The following is a 14,976-nucleotide window of genomic DNA, read 5'->3' on the forward strand; positions in this document are numbered from 1 at the left end:
GACAGGGAGGAGGGTGCCAGAAAGCACAGTCGGTTCCAGGTTGGTTGGGGCAGAAGAGGCAGAAAGATGCACTTGGGAAGCAGGTGATGACTGCTTCCCAATGTATGAGCAAAGAAGGGTGAGTAGGTTGAGGAGACACAGGGAGCTAAGATTCTGGAGCATAAAAAATGTTTATGGACAAAGAGATTCCAATGGAGTGTAGGCTCTGGGGAGGAAAGCTGTAGAATATGAGTCAAGGAAAGTAGGGAGGATTGGTCAGAGCATGCATTTTAGTTTAAATAAATCCGAGTCTCCTCGTGCATTTGTCAATTCAAAATTATTTTCAGGTAATTATAGTACCAAAAAAGATTTATTTTTATTGTCATTATTTATATATCTTACCCAGCATAAATTATTTTAATGCTCTTGACAAATCAAGCTCATACATTTAGGCCAATATGTAATTCATCTGAAGAGAAAACAATTTTTTTTCAAGTCTTTAGGGGAACATACCAGAAATCAGACCGATTTCTGTTATACTTGATCAACTGAAACTCACAGATCTGGAAGTCAAACAAAGGAACAAGCAAATAGCCCTGGGTGATGTGGCTCAGTGGATTGAGCGCTGGCCTGTGAACCAAACAGTCGCTGGTTCAGTTCTCAGTCAGGGCACATGCCTGAGTTGAGGTCCAGGTCCTCACTTGGGGGGTGGTGAGAGGCAACTTATAGATGTGTCTCTTTCTACTTGGATGCTTCTCTCCCTCTCTGTCTTCTTCCCTTCCCCTCTCTCTAAAAATAAATAAATAAACCCTGAAAAAAAGAACCAAGCAAACAAAAAACTGGAACATAGCATTTAAGAGACTGAAACTCTAAAGCAGCCCCCAGATAACTGATTGTGAATAACCAGGAACCAAACTAAATGAAAGTTCAGGCACCAGGAGAACATGGAAACATGCCTGCATCTCTTTGAGAACAGTACAATTTGCAGTATTTAGCAGGAGGGCAGGGCATTGGAAGGTCATTAGAGGCTGGGAGGTGGTGTTGTCCTGAGTAGCAATAACAAAATCAACCTTTCATGCTTTAGCAAGTGAAGGCAATGAAATGCGTTTCATAGGGATTTCACTCCGAATAGTTAAAATGACAACTTTTCTGTGTTTAAGGAGATCACCCTTCATGATTTTGAAAAGTCAACATGTATTTTCTTACCTCAATCCCAGTACAATAAGAATAATTGAGATGTCCAAGACATCCTGAGGGGCACCCTAGCCTTGTGGTGCTCCCTCCCAGCACAATGTCTACGTCCTATGCGTTGCATGGGCCTGGCAATGCAGGAGAGAAAGTAATCAAATCTTCAAAGAGGAGATTCTTTTCTTTTTTCATTTTCTTGTAGTCATTAGTGTTTGGGGTTCTTTTGAGTCAATTCTTCTTCTTTTATTATTATTATTATTATTATTATATATTGGTTTTGAGTATACAATTCCGTGGTTAGACAATGAAGGGGATATTCTTAATTCTTGTTTTGTGGATAAAAACCAAACGACAGGTTCTGCACGTAAACATGACATCCAGGAAGGAGGGAGAAAAAGCAGAGCAATGTAATCATCCTAAACCGACTATACACACACATATACATAGATACACATATACTCGTGTAAGAATTGACACAAGTGTTGTGCAGAAAGGGTTGCTAGTACATTTTCGGTCATGGGAAAGAGCACGCTTTTGTTTTTCCTCTCTATTTCACTTTCCCGAAAACGCTTACATGGTTATTCATCTGGTGATTTCTTAATTCACTCTTGGGTATCAGATGTTTGGAGTCCAAGTTTTTAGACTTAAACATTTATTACAGTAAAAAGTAAACATTTATTTCTTATGTATCAACTCTTGGGCCTATGCTGTCAAACTTATAAGTATTCTGCAGGAAGCTAAACCAACAAACTGATTCCATGCTCTTTGATGAATGAAGGGATGTGCACAAAGACGGAAGTACAGCAGTTCTCTGTGTCACCGCAGTCTGTGGGATGGTTAGCCTCTAGTAGCAAATACTCTATGTTAGCATTATCTCTTGCCCACACCCATTCCAGAGAACAGAATATGGACAGAAGCAAAGAGACGTCGCGCTATTACAAGTGCACGCTGGTTTAGTTTGAGCATGGCCGTTCTGACCATGTAGATTGCTGTCAACGATTAGGTTTGTACTGCTGGAACAAGGAGTTGGCCCCTTTTTCTGGTGAAAGGGGCTATACTATCCATTTTCTACTGGAAAGCAAAATGCTAAACCGAGGTCGCAGGGACAGAAAATATTGCTTCCCAGGAGATGGTGTTTGACAAGATGAATACCAACCACGTGGACACTGTGAATGTCATCTACCAAGGGGAGTGGCACCCAGCAACTAACACAGCTTCGTCCATGTCTCAGAGCAGAGCTACTTCCTGGAAAAGGGCAGCTTGTCTCTGTATGTGCAACAGGTGACATAGTTTGCACAGCTCTGTTGAACTTCAACTGTGCTGTGCCTTCTCTGATTGACATAAATCTTGCCTTGACCATTGGATGTCTTTATGGAATATCTGATTCCTAAGAGGAAATTAAATATTCAATTGAGTGGTTTTATTTAGTCTGTGTGTTAGGGTCCTTACAAGACTGGTGGATGGTGAGATAGGCCATCTGTCAGCATCAATTCCTAGGAGACCAGTCCTTTTAGTTATTTATTTTTTAAAATTATTGAATTTTAGAGAAAGGGGAAGAGAGGGAGAAAGAGGGGGGGCAGAAATGTTGATGTGAGAGAGAAACAGCGATCAGTTGCCTCTCATATATGCCCCAGCCAGGGACTGAACCCGCAACCCAGGCATAACTGAGAATGGAACTGGCCAAATTTTACCTTGCGGGAAGATGCCCAACTCCCAGGCTGCCCAGGCTGAGACCAGGCAGTCCTCTTAGAAGTTGCATCTTTGGCCCTGGCTGGTGTATCTCAGTGGATTGAGTGCGGGCCTGCAAACCACATGATCGTGGTTCGATTCCCAGTCAGGGCACATGCCTGGGTTGCAGGCCAGTTCCCAGCAGGGGACTCACGAGAGGCAACCATACGTTGACATTTCTCTCCTTCTCTCCTTCCCTTCCCCTCTAAAGATAAATAAATAAAATCTTAAAATAAAGAAATTGCATCTTTGTTTGCGTCTAAAGAATCGTGTAATGGGCTGTGACCTGTAAGAGTGCAGGCAGTGTTTAGAGGCATCATATATTGGGAAGGCAAAAGAATTACAATAAAATCCCATGTAAAATTCACAGAATAGTGTATAATTAATATATATATAATACAATTAAAAACCGCAATTGTAATAGTAAGCATTCTGACCTCTAAGTAGGTGACAGCGCTTCGCTCACTGTATCTCCGTATTAAGACCGGACTGAAGGTACCAGGAAAAATTAACTCATTTTCTCAGAGATAGAAACGGAGGCACAGAGAAGTGGCCTTGGAAAGCCACGTATCCACGAAGCAGAAGAGTCTGGGTTTGCAACAAGGCAGGTTCACTCCTGAGGTTTGTCTCTTACGTGCTTCGACCTGCACGTGGGGGGTGAAATTGCAGAGACTTCTCCGCCCAAGTTCACTCTAATAGTCCTTGTGAGTTATCTCCCTGTCCCAGCAGAGCCCCACGCTCACTCATTTCCTTCAGAGGCTGGTGTACTAATTGGCTAGGCTATATTCTCTTATTTTTCCTTTTTTATTTTGAAGTCTTTAAATCAGCAATTTTCAGACTCATTCATTTCATGGAACCCATAAACTAATTACTAAAATTCTGCAGCAAACCAAAAAAATATCTTTTTTGCCAACCTCACAAAAAGAAAAGTATAATTTTAATCCATTCACACCAGACGGTTACTGACGTGTTGGCTGTTGTCATTTTTTAATTTGACAATCTGAGGGAAAAGAAGTCAATGCCCTGGACTCAATGGTCAGGGGCTGCAGGTTTTAAAAATGCTTCTGGCACTGGGGTTGAATGTCCTGTTTTATACGGACCATGTGGGAGGCAGATACATGTAAGTTGTATCAGGTATAAGAGACCTGAGAAAAAATGTGCGGCCCTACAGAAAAAAAATACAAAGCTCCCTGTAGGAGACACAAATCCCAGTTCTGACTTCTCTCCGGCTTGATCTTGAACAGGATCCAGTTCCCTGGGCATCCTATCAAACCGGTAGGTTCCCCGCTTTGGCTCCTTCTTGGAGTCCTTCTAAGGCAAAGATCAAAAACAAGCATTAATAACACCACTCTTGCAACCAAAGCCCAAAGGAGGTGAGGCAATAAGCAGGGAAAGAATCACGTCAGTAGTCATGCTGTTCAAGTGGAAGGCCAAGTTTCGTTTTGGAAGGAACCTGACTGACCACCAAGTCACAGGTGGACTGGATGGGGGAATGCTCGCCGTTCTGAAGCCCTCTTACCTGATCTTCAGATCAGTTGCTTAACTGGAGTGTGCTAAACCTCAATTTGATAATTGCATCCTCAAATCCCTTAATGAAGGTGCCTATCGAAGTATAAATAATTACCCAGTAATTTCATATTTGCAAACCTCATCCTGGCTGTTTATGCTCCACCTTGGTTCATATGGGAGGTTCAGGGGCCCACCTCAGTCTTTTCTAAGTCAGGGGAATTTTGGGCCCGGAGGAAGACACCTGAGCACAGCCCCCTACCCAGGGAGTGTGGTTTCACCTTCACTGCCTCCCAGCACCGGACCTCTGTCATTTTCTCCTGCTATTTATGAATCCCAGGCAGCACAGCCTCTACAGTGCTTTGGGACTGTAGAGGCAGACATCTATCTGCATCAGAAGCTCTGTCCCAAGGACTTTCAAGTCCAATCTCCAGCCTCTCTGACAGGCACCCGGGATTGCTGTGAGGCTGGCTTGCCTGCTCCTACACCCACTTCCTCCTTCATAATCTACTTGTTGCTGTGTCCACTTTAGCTCACGGGGCGGGGCGGGGCGGGGCGGGGTGGGGGGGGCACACTCACTGGCCTGTTAGGCTTCTTTCTCCATCTTCCCTTTGGTTCCTATTCTTTCAATATTCACAAGAGCCCATGAGAGGAAGTGCTGGGGACCATCCAAGAGGCTAAAAGCCAAAAGCTAAAAACAAACAAACTTACAAGATTGGGAAGCTCTTGTCCCCGTGCCACAGCTGCTGCGGAGAGGGCGTGTACAGATGCTGGGGCCTGAGGCACATGAGGAGGGAAGCGGCCAGGTGGAAAGCCAGAGCTTCCTGGATTAGCACTTTTCTCCTGCCCCTGATCTCCTGCTCTTAAGTAACACACTGACTTGTTGAGAGAGTTTGCAGCCGACAGCTCCTCTAGAAGTATTATTCTTAAATGCTGCACTGAAATTATTCACCTCATGTAAAAACAAGTGCGATTTACATCTAATATGGGTAATTACTTTTACAGTTAATTAAAAGCGCTCTCATTACGCTCCTGCTGTGATGCCCATGCATAGCTCGTATTTGCAAACAGACCCAGGGTTTGAGTTCACCTCCCGACACACACCGCTCCCACCTGAGGGGCGCAGCCTCCCTCCGCATCAACTTCCGTTGTGCCTAGCCAACAGCCCTGGGCTGCCAGGGCTCCTGCCAGCTCCTTCTTGTCCCCTGATAACCACGCTAAAAAAAAAAAAAGATACAGAGAACAAAATAATTCATGGTGGAGAGGGTGTTATCCTTGGAGAAAGAAGACAAACTTCTGGATGAGTGCCCTGCTACCGTTGTTTGCATAAAAGCTGGGCTTGAGAATTTTTTTGTGTTCTTTCTGGGTGTTCATATCTCTCCTGCTACCCCCTCTCAAGGAAAATACTTCCAGGACCCCCTTAAAATTCCTCCAAGTGTTTATAAAGTCAGCAGCTTTACATTCTGACCTAGCCAGATGATGTAGATTTGACTCTCTTGATTTGAATGGATTTATGTTGAGATCATAGTTGACAGACTTCTTTTTGTCGTTTGTATAATTTCAGATGAAACAGCTATTAAATTCTTGGTTTTCCTCACATTTAGATCGAAACCTCAGCGTTTTCAGAGGAAGCTGTGCCTTGAAATGTGGGTCTCTGTCATACTGAAACTTCTTTATCATGTGCTAATAAAAAGCCTCCTCGAATTATCACATTCCTGCGAAGTAATTAAGGCTTATTAATTAAAACACATCGTCATTTGAGACTGAAATTTTGAAGGAGCAGAAAGATTGTATTTCAAGAAGTTTACAGACCCAGTGAATTGGACGGTCCAGTCTGTTGCGTTGAGCTTTGGATGTTTTGTGAAGTTATTTGCTGCCATCTGCTGTCCATATGCGCTATTGCAGGGGCTGAGCAACTCGGAATGGATGCATGTCATGAAGTGGGTAAAGTTAGTCAGTGCACAAGTTAGTCTAGTTTTAGACTGTTCATGGAACCTTGGTCTTTTCAGTTGAATACACAGGCTGAAGAATTTAGCTGAAAGATGTGTACAACTTCCAATTTGGACCATCTATGGTTATAAGACCATACAGTCATTCAATTTTTTAAAAGTTGAATCAAAATCATTATTCTAATTAAGGTAACTAAATTTAGATCAATGATTTAAATATTTAGATTAAAAGATAATACATGATGTATAGGAAAACATAAAATACATAGCGGGTAGGCCAGATAAATTTCAATCCCTCCCATGTCTTTAACTGTCCAAGACAGTTCCCTCCCCTCTCTCTCTGAAGCTCAGTTTTCTCATCTGCCAAATGGAAGCACTGGACCCAATAGCCCTCACGGCCTTGTGGCTTACCTTTATTTTTAAAGTCTGCATCTTTGTTAAGGTCACAAAAAGGAAGAGAATTCAGATTGTAGTAAATCACCATTGTATTACAAGCCCAAGAATTTAAACTCATATTGGTTGGCTTCTGTTAAATTAGAAACGATTGTTATTCTTAGAACAATAGGAAACTTCAGTGTCTAAACTATCAGAAGAACTGCTGTAGGGAAAGAAACCGTTGATAACTGAAGGGGAGAAGCATGTGCCACCCCCAAATATGCCTCTTTGGCATAGGGATTATTCGGGGGTGATTATTTTTCAGAAGCTGCAGACAGAAGGGAAGCTCTGAAAACAGAGTAGAAGTTACTCTTTTGTAAGAGAAAGTCATATTTATAAGGGAAATCTCCATTTGTAAGGGTGCCTCTCTATCCATACCAGGGAAAGAAACGATGAGTAAATCTCTAGAAACTCTTATCTTTGAAGACAAAATAACGTGAATCTGCAAACCAGCCTTGCCCTTGTTTGCTGTGTGTTTTCCTGGGAACTTCCCATAACTGGCCTCCATGCCATGCCTTGTCTTTAGCTGCAGATTGCTTCTGAGGTGACGCCTTGGACCATTTCGGGAGTCGCTCCATTTTCCTGGCTCTCTCCAATGTGCAGATAGAGGAGGTGTACATGTTAGTAAACTTGGGTTTGCTTTTCTCCTGTTGATCTGTCTTTCTCTACGGGAGGGAGTCTTCCACCAAGAAGCTGGAAGTGCAGAAACAAAATTATTTTTCTTATTGTAGGTAACTTTGTTTCAAAATTTGATACGTGACTCTGAATTCTTTTTGGAGTCAAAATGCACTTCTCTGTGATGTTATCAACTGTCTTGCCATAGCATTTATTTTCTATTTGAGGAGGAAGAGGAAAACACCTTGTTCTCTTCCCTGGCAGCAGGGTAGTGGATCACGAGGCCAGTTTGGGCTTGTTGGATGAATCTTGGGCTGTGTCTCCGCCAGGTCCCCAGAGAGGACTTAAGTTGCAAGCGTTTCCTGTCAAATACTCTCACAGAGTCCCGGGGCCCAGGCGAACAATGCTGCGTTGCAGACACAGACACAGACGCAGACGCATGGTCCTCCCACCACTCTCGCATCAAGTGTAAGCACCCTCCCTGGTCTTTCCATTGCCCTTACCTCCAGGACTGATAACTGAAATAATTAATTTAGAGGATCCAGGGACTGTCTTCTGAAAACACAGGAGCACAGCAGCCTATGGCTGCCTGGGATTTCTCATTAAAGGTCTTCTCTTCTCCCTCCGCACGGGTTAGGTAGGGTGGTCTCAGGATCACACCTGCCTTTTCTCCGCAATGAGTTGCCAAGTCTCAGACAAGAGAGGTTTGTACTGGGAGATCCTTGCCACTCTTGGTTATTTTCCTGTGACATCTGTAAAACAATTACCACACATTTAGTGGCTTAAACCAACAGAAATTTATCCCCTCAAAGTTCTACAAGACGGAAGTCAGATCCAGGGGCCAGCAGGGCTGTGTGTCAGCCACAGCCTGCACAGGGGAGTCCTTCCTGCCTCTTCAAGCTCCTGGTGGCTGCTGGTGCTCCTTGGCTTGTGGCCGCATCACTCCGTCCCTGCCTCTGTCTTCACACGGCCTTCTCTGCCCTCTCTCTCTGAAGAGGGTACTTGTCATTGGATTCACAGTCCACTCAGATAATCCAGGATGATTGCTTCTCAAGATTTGCAATTACATCTGCAAAGACTCTGTTTTCAAACAGTGACACATTCACAGGTCCAGAGATAGGGATCTGGGCACACCCCTAGGGGGGGTTCTATTCAACCCACTACAGGCTCCTACCTTCCGCATCCTCTGGGCCTCCTGGATCCCACTAGCAGACTTTTCTCTCCACCTGTTCATGGGGACCTTTCACTCTCAGGGACTTCAGGGCTGGGAGTGACACTGATCCACAGTCCAGGGGGATGGTGTCCCTGCATGGTGGGCATAAACAACCCTGACCTACAAAGCTCCTTAGAAACAACCAACACACAAGCGTAGAAGAAAAGAAACCTCCCTCTTGAGAGAGGACAGCTTCTGAAAAGAACAGACACACGAGTGCTTTGATGTGTGAAAGCCTGAAGAACTGAGAAGCCTTAGAAGAGAAAACTTTAAAAATAGAATGGTTTTTAAGTTCTCCCTACTCCACTTGGAGCCAGGTCTCGCTGGAGAATGCCACTGGTGACAGCTGACGGTGATCGGCGGCTTGCCACATGCTGAGACCTTTCCCCCACAACAAATGAGGGCATACCATTGTCATCCTTATGTTGCCAATGGAGACACTGAGGCACAGTCTCACACTCGTGTGGCCGAGTCCAAGCAGTGTGACCACCTGGCATGGGCCAAAGCCTGTTTTTTGCCACTGTTCGGGGTTTTCTGGCTGCAGAGAGGAGAATGGCTGGTTTCTGCAGGGAAATCAATTGCTCGGTGATGAGCGCACGGCTCAGAATTCATACTTAGCACTTAAGTAGTTGAGCTGATTTCCAAACAGCGTCTTTGAGTGGGACTGAAGCGTTCACGCAGCTACGCTGGTTCGGAAAAGGTCAGGCAGGAACCCGGCTGGAGACACTGGCTGTACGTGGAGCGATTCAAACAATAATTTGTTCCCGCCAAAGTGACATTTTTCCAATTTGCATCTAACACTGTTCAGAAGTAAGTGCCATCCCCGGGGGCACCTCCCATGTGGGTCTGCAGTGGGTGTCAAACCAACAATATCATCTAAATAAAAACCCAGCTCGGGCTCAGTAAATTAATCCCGACAAGAATAAATGGGATAACCTTAGGGCTATGGCAAGAGCTCTGATGCTGCCAGATGGCTTTTTTTCCACCCTTGCGTGGATCCTCAGTGGCAGATTAAAAACAAACCCTGCCTCTGGTTTACTGGGTTTTGTTAGGTAGTTGGTTAACACCTGCCACTTCTGGTGGGTAAATTCCTGCAAATTCAATGTATTCTCACTCGAGGAAAGAAAGGAAATGCATGCTTCCCCTGGCTGAAACAACCAGAAAAGCCACAGCGAGCTACCCCTTTCTTCCTTGTTTCTAGATGGCACCTCTTAGGTTTAAAAATAATCTATGCTTTCCATCACTCCCATACCCAGTTAATCTCTGCTTTCTCTTCATGGTTCCTAGCGGATGAATTTGGGGAGTGTTCTTAGGAAGAGCGAGGGACACTTCACTGACTCAGGGCCCAGGGTTGGCCAGAGACCTCAGCCCTGAAAGTAGGAATGTGAGTGAGAAAACGTGACCTCGAGTCCCTGGACTGTGCTTTCCGGAATCTTCTTAATCTGCTCAGGCTGCTGTGACAAAATACCACTGACTGCATGGCTTCAGTTGCAGAAACTCATTTCCTTGCAGTTCCAGAGGCTGGAAGTTTGAGACCAGGGTGCCACCGCTGCTGGGCTCTGGTGAGGACTCTTCCTGGTTTGCAGACAGCCACCCTCTCCTCCCATCCTCACATGGCCTCTCCTCCGTGCGTGCCTCCAAAGAGAGAGAGTGGGCAATCTCTGGGGTCTCTCTTTTTATGGGGGCACTAATCCTATCAGATCAGGGCCCCACCCTTATGACCTCATTTAACCTTACTTATTTCCTTAGAGATCCCTCTCCAAAATACAGACACACTGGGAGTTAGGGCTTCAACCTGTGTCTTTGTGGGGAACACAAATACACAGCCCACACACCTGTGAGAATGTGGATTCTGATTCAGGATATCTGGCGGGAAGCCTGAGACACTGCATTTAAACAAGCTTCCTGATAATAGCATAGTTGCTGGGGTGTAGGCCCCACTTTGAATAGCAAGTTCTGCACATGTCCCCTGTGTAACAGATGAGGAAACTGAGGCTTTGAAAGGTAGAGATTTGACTAAGGCTGCACAGCTATTAGCTGGTGAAGTCACACTTCAGGGGCTGGAATCTGACCCCAGGGTGGGGATTGCTCACTAGCCATATACTGGCCTGTAGCATCTCAATCTTGAGTCCACAGAGGAAGCCCCTGGAGGGCTCGCTAACATGCAGACTTCTGGGCCCTGGCCCAGAGTTTCGGACTCAGGAGGTCTGAGGTGGAGCCGGAGAATCCACATGTTTAACAAGTTCCCAGGGGGACACTGTGCTGCTGGACTGAGGTGTGCCCTTTGAGAACCACAGCCGTGCCTCTTCTCTGGATGGTTTTGCTTTAGGTGACCCTCCCTCCCCACAGCAAGGGAAGCAGTGAGACACGGCCTGCACTGCCCAGACTGACCAGCCACCTTGAGTAAAATAAATAAAATCACCTGAGAGGAATGGAAAGGACCGATGTGAGGAGCCCCTTCTGGGTATAGACTTAGGCTCCAGAGTAAGTTACACAATCTCTCATCTCAATTTTCATACAGTAAAAACTAACACTGCCAACCTTGTCTCCTTGTGTGGTCATGGGAGTTTAGAGGCAAGTGTCTATACCTGGCACCCTGGGGGCGTCCAATCACTGCCAATCACAGTGTTGGTCCCCTCTGCCAATGCTCAAAGGCTCTGACAGGGAAAACAGAACCTTCACGTTAGCATGTGGCCCCATTTTGTTCCAATCTTGATTTGCACAGATCTAGAATTTGCTGCATTTGATAAATCACTAAGGCGATGGCCTTCCACTTTTAGCAACCTGTTCTAATGACATGTCAGCAGAATAAAGCCAACTACTTCTTGGTGAGAGAATAGACTCAACTTACCCCAGATTGAACCACTATAGTTTGCTGACCCTGGCACCATCTTGGCAGTCCGTGCTTCTGCCAAGTCCCTGCTTCTGGAAGGCATGCAAGCTCAGGCCAGAAACCCAGGAATGGTCCCTGACTTTCCTCTTATCCCCACAGTCCCTGTCCACCTGTCAGGACATCTGGTGACTCTGCCCAGACTCTGCCCCCCGACCACCCTGCCACTTTTCAGCCACTATCATCCAAAACCTGAGTGCCTGAGCTGATCTCCTCACTGGCACTCTTGGTTCTCAACAGTCTATTCTGTTAAAACTGTCGTCAGATCAAGTCTGTGCCTTCTTCAGAACCTCTGAGTGAAAACAACCGGTTCTCACGAGCATGTGGAGAAAGGGGAACCCTTGTGCACTGCTGGTGGGAAAAGGGGCAGCCACTGTGGAGAACAGCGTGACAGCTTCTGATAGACTTAGCTTACGATCCAGCAACTCTGCACCTCATCTGGGCATGTATGCAAAAGATCTGACAAGAGGACTTGAGCGGATATGTGCACACCTGTGTTCACAGCAGCATTAGTCATGACAACTAAAAGGTAGAAACGACCCAGTGTCCTTCCATGGATGGTTGGTACTATGTCAGGAATATAATTCTGATACATATTTCTACATGGATAAACCTTGGATGAACACATTATGCTAAATGAAATAAGCCAGACACCAGAGAACTAATATTATAGTTCTAATATTAGAGAACTAGAACTAATATTAGAACTAGTTCTAATATTAGAGAACTAATATTAGAGAACTAATATTATATCTTTCCTCTTATATGAATGTTATACACTGAATTACGCACTGAACCCCCATTCTTAACTTGAAGCCTTTAACCTCCAACAAGACTGTATTTGGATATAGGGCTTTTAAGAAGGTAGTTAAGGGTAGATAGGGTCACAAAGGGGGTGCTGATCTGATAAGTCCTTATAAAAGAGGAGGCGGCACCAGATCTCTCTCTCTCTCTCTCCCTCAGTGCAGACAGAGAGGAGACCACGTGAAACCACGGTGAGAAGGTGGCTATCTGCAAGCCTGAAAGAGGTTTCACCAAAAAGCACTCGTAACAGCACTTTGAATTTGAACGTCTAGCCTCCAGCATTGTGAGAAAATAAATTTCTGTTGTTCAAGCTACTGGGTCTGTGGAACTTTGATAGGGCAACCCTCACAGACCGACACAGATAGTCAAACTCACAGAAACAGAAAGTAAGACGTGGTTTCCAGGGACTGTGGCGAGGCAGAATGAGGACCCGCTGTTCAATGGGGTCGAGTTTTCGCCCGAGAAAATGAAAATGTTTGGAGGTAGGTTTTGGTGATGGTTGTAGAACAGTCTGAATGTGCCTAATGCTGCTGCACTGTACACTGAAAGATGGTTAAAGAGTAAATGCTGTGTGCATTTTATTCAAACAAGAAAAAGGGTTTCTGAGTGGTTCCTCACTCATCTCATCTCCCACTGTTGTGCTGACTTACTTCCCTCCTTCCTCTAGCCTGACTGTGTCCCACACGTTTGTCCCAGATGCCCCATCCCCAGGGGGTCCCATGGCCCATCCCCCAACTTTCTTCATGCCTTTACTCAGTTTCTGCTTCTGTTTATTATTTAAAATTTTATTCTCCTACTCTCAGCATTCCCTATCCTCATCTCCCTGTTTTATTTTTTTCATAATGCCTGTCTTCTTCTAACATAGCAAACACGTATTGACATTTCTTCTTACTGTATGCTTTCCTAATGGAGTGTCAGAGCAGGGCCCCCTCTGTGTTTGGTATGTTATTGAGTCCCCCATGCCTAGAGCAAAGCTTGGTAAGCAATAGGTACTGAATGCATATTTTTTGAATGAATAAATGAATATCACAGTTGTTCATGTGAGTGTGTCTACCATTCAAACTAGTGAGTTCCTTGAGGGTAGAAGCCATGTTTTTTTTTTTCACCATTACATTCAAGAGTAGCAAGGGAAAAATGCATTAAAAAGTAGGTGTGCTATAAATAAGGACAGATGGATGGGTGCATGGATAGATGATGAATGGATGGGTAGATGGTGGATGATGGCTGGACAGATAGAGAGAGGGATGGCTGGGTGGATGGATGAATAGACAGATGGATAGAGAGAAAGATGATAAAAAGAGAATGATAGTTTTGTGTTGAAGGGAGGATGATTTGACTAACCTCAGTGGGGAGTGGGAAGGAGAGAGCAGGTCTGATTGAGGGCAGTCTTTGCTGATGTGAACGGAGGTGTCTGGGGAACATAGTATGACATGAACCATCAGCTTCTCTTTGTTGTGGCCTCTGATCCATAGCTTTTGCCTTTCCCCCGCATCTGCATGTAATAAAGCTTTGTTATGACATCCATATGTCTTTAATGCAAACACCAAGGCATGTACTTCTAAAAAGCACTATAAAGAGCAATGGCTCGAGAAACCCTGCTAGGAGGGCAAGCTCGTTATTATTTTAAAGGGCATCTCAACGACACCGCTGAATGTTCCCTGACCATGAGTCTGACTCTCATTCTCTCTCTCTCTCTCTCTTTCTTTTCTCCTCCTCCCAGGATATCAAAGCAGACTGCAATACCTGCGTGGAAATAGAGGGCAGAAAGGTAAGTCAATATTTTTTATTATTTCGGTTTCAAATGAAACACGAACTCAGTGATTTAGACTGAGTGTTCAAGGCACACCTTGCTGGATGGTGGCTGGCGAAGGTGACACAGGTGCCGATGTTGGACATGTGAAGACAATTGTACTTTGAATTGCTCGTCATCCTGCGCCTTGCAACCTGTGTTATTTCTGATGACTTCAATACAGAGTGTGTAATATAATTTACTTTAAAAATTGGTGCTGATTTTTATTTTAGTCATCTACTTCTCTTCAGGAAAATAGCCCATTTGTCCTTTAACTTATTTCACATTTTAGTTGAATATTGTTGATGCTTACATATACTGTTGCACATCACATATTTAATAATATTAAATAGAATACATAAGATGCATAATCCTGGGGTTTTCAGGGTACATCCCTGTATGTGATGTATGACTTTGGGTTGAAAGACTCTGTCTCAATTTCCACCATGACACACTCACAGGAGCAGCAACTGTCTGTGATGCAAATCTACTTACATGAGATGTTTTGGGGGGCAGTGAGGGGAGGAGATTTCCTACAGAGAGTTCCCCTCACTCCATTTATCTTCTTGTTACACTTGGTGTGGATCCTCTCAGGAAAAGCCACTGTTAGACAAAGGTTCTTCACTTTAATATTCTCACGGACTCTCTCTATTGACAAGAGTTCACACAAGTTTCTATGGCCAAGAACATTGGAGCAGATCAAATTTTATTTTTAATGTCTTGAATCCAAAGAGGTCAAATAAGTGAATTGAGGGTGCATATCTCCTGGCTACTTTTGACATCATTCCACAATTTTGAAAGGTGTTTCTCTCTGCAATGCAACCATTATTATCTAATGCCATTATTATTTCAAGTGGAGATTCACAAAGCCCTGACTCTG

At 44.6% G+C, this 14,976-nt stretch overlaps 1 protein-coding gene across 2 annotated transcripts in view; it reads left to right on the forward strand.

Moving 5' to 3' along the window:
- The window catches only part of RBFOX1 (RNA binding fox-1 homolog 1), a 1,495,983-nt gene that overhangs the window by 558,915 nt on the left and 922,092 nt on the right, over positions 1–14,976 (forward strand). For both annotated transcript variants that reach the window (XM_037029876.1, XM_037029877.1), the window contains one exon: positions 14,028–14,075. The gene's annotated coding sequence lies outside the window, so the exon portion shown is untranslated. The remainder of the gene's footprint in view (positions 1–14,027; positions 14,076–14,976) is intronic.

Source organism: Sturnira hondurensis, unplaced genomic scaffold (assembly GCF_014824575.4).
Source record: "Sturnira hondurensis isolate 20B ecotype Veracruz unplaced genomic scaffold, ASM1482457v3 Scaffold0020579, whole genome shotgun sequence".
Classification (NCBI taxonomy): domain Eukaryota; kingdom Metazoa; phylum Chordata; class Mammalia; order Chiroptera; family Phyllostomidae; genus Sturnira; species Sturnira hondurensis.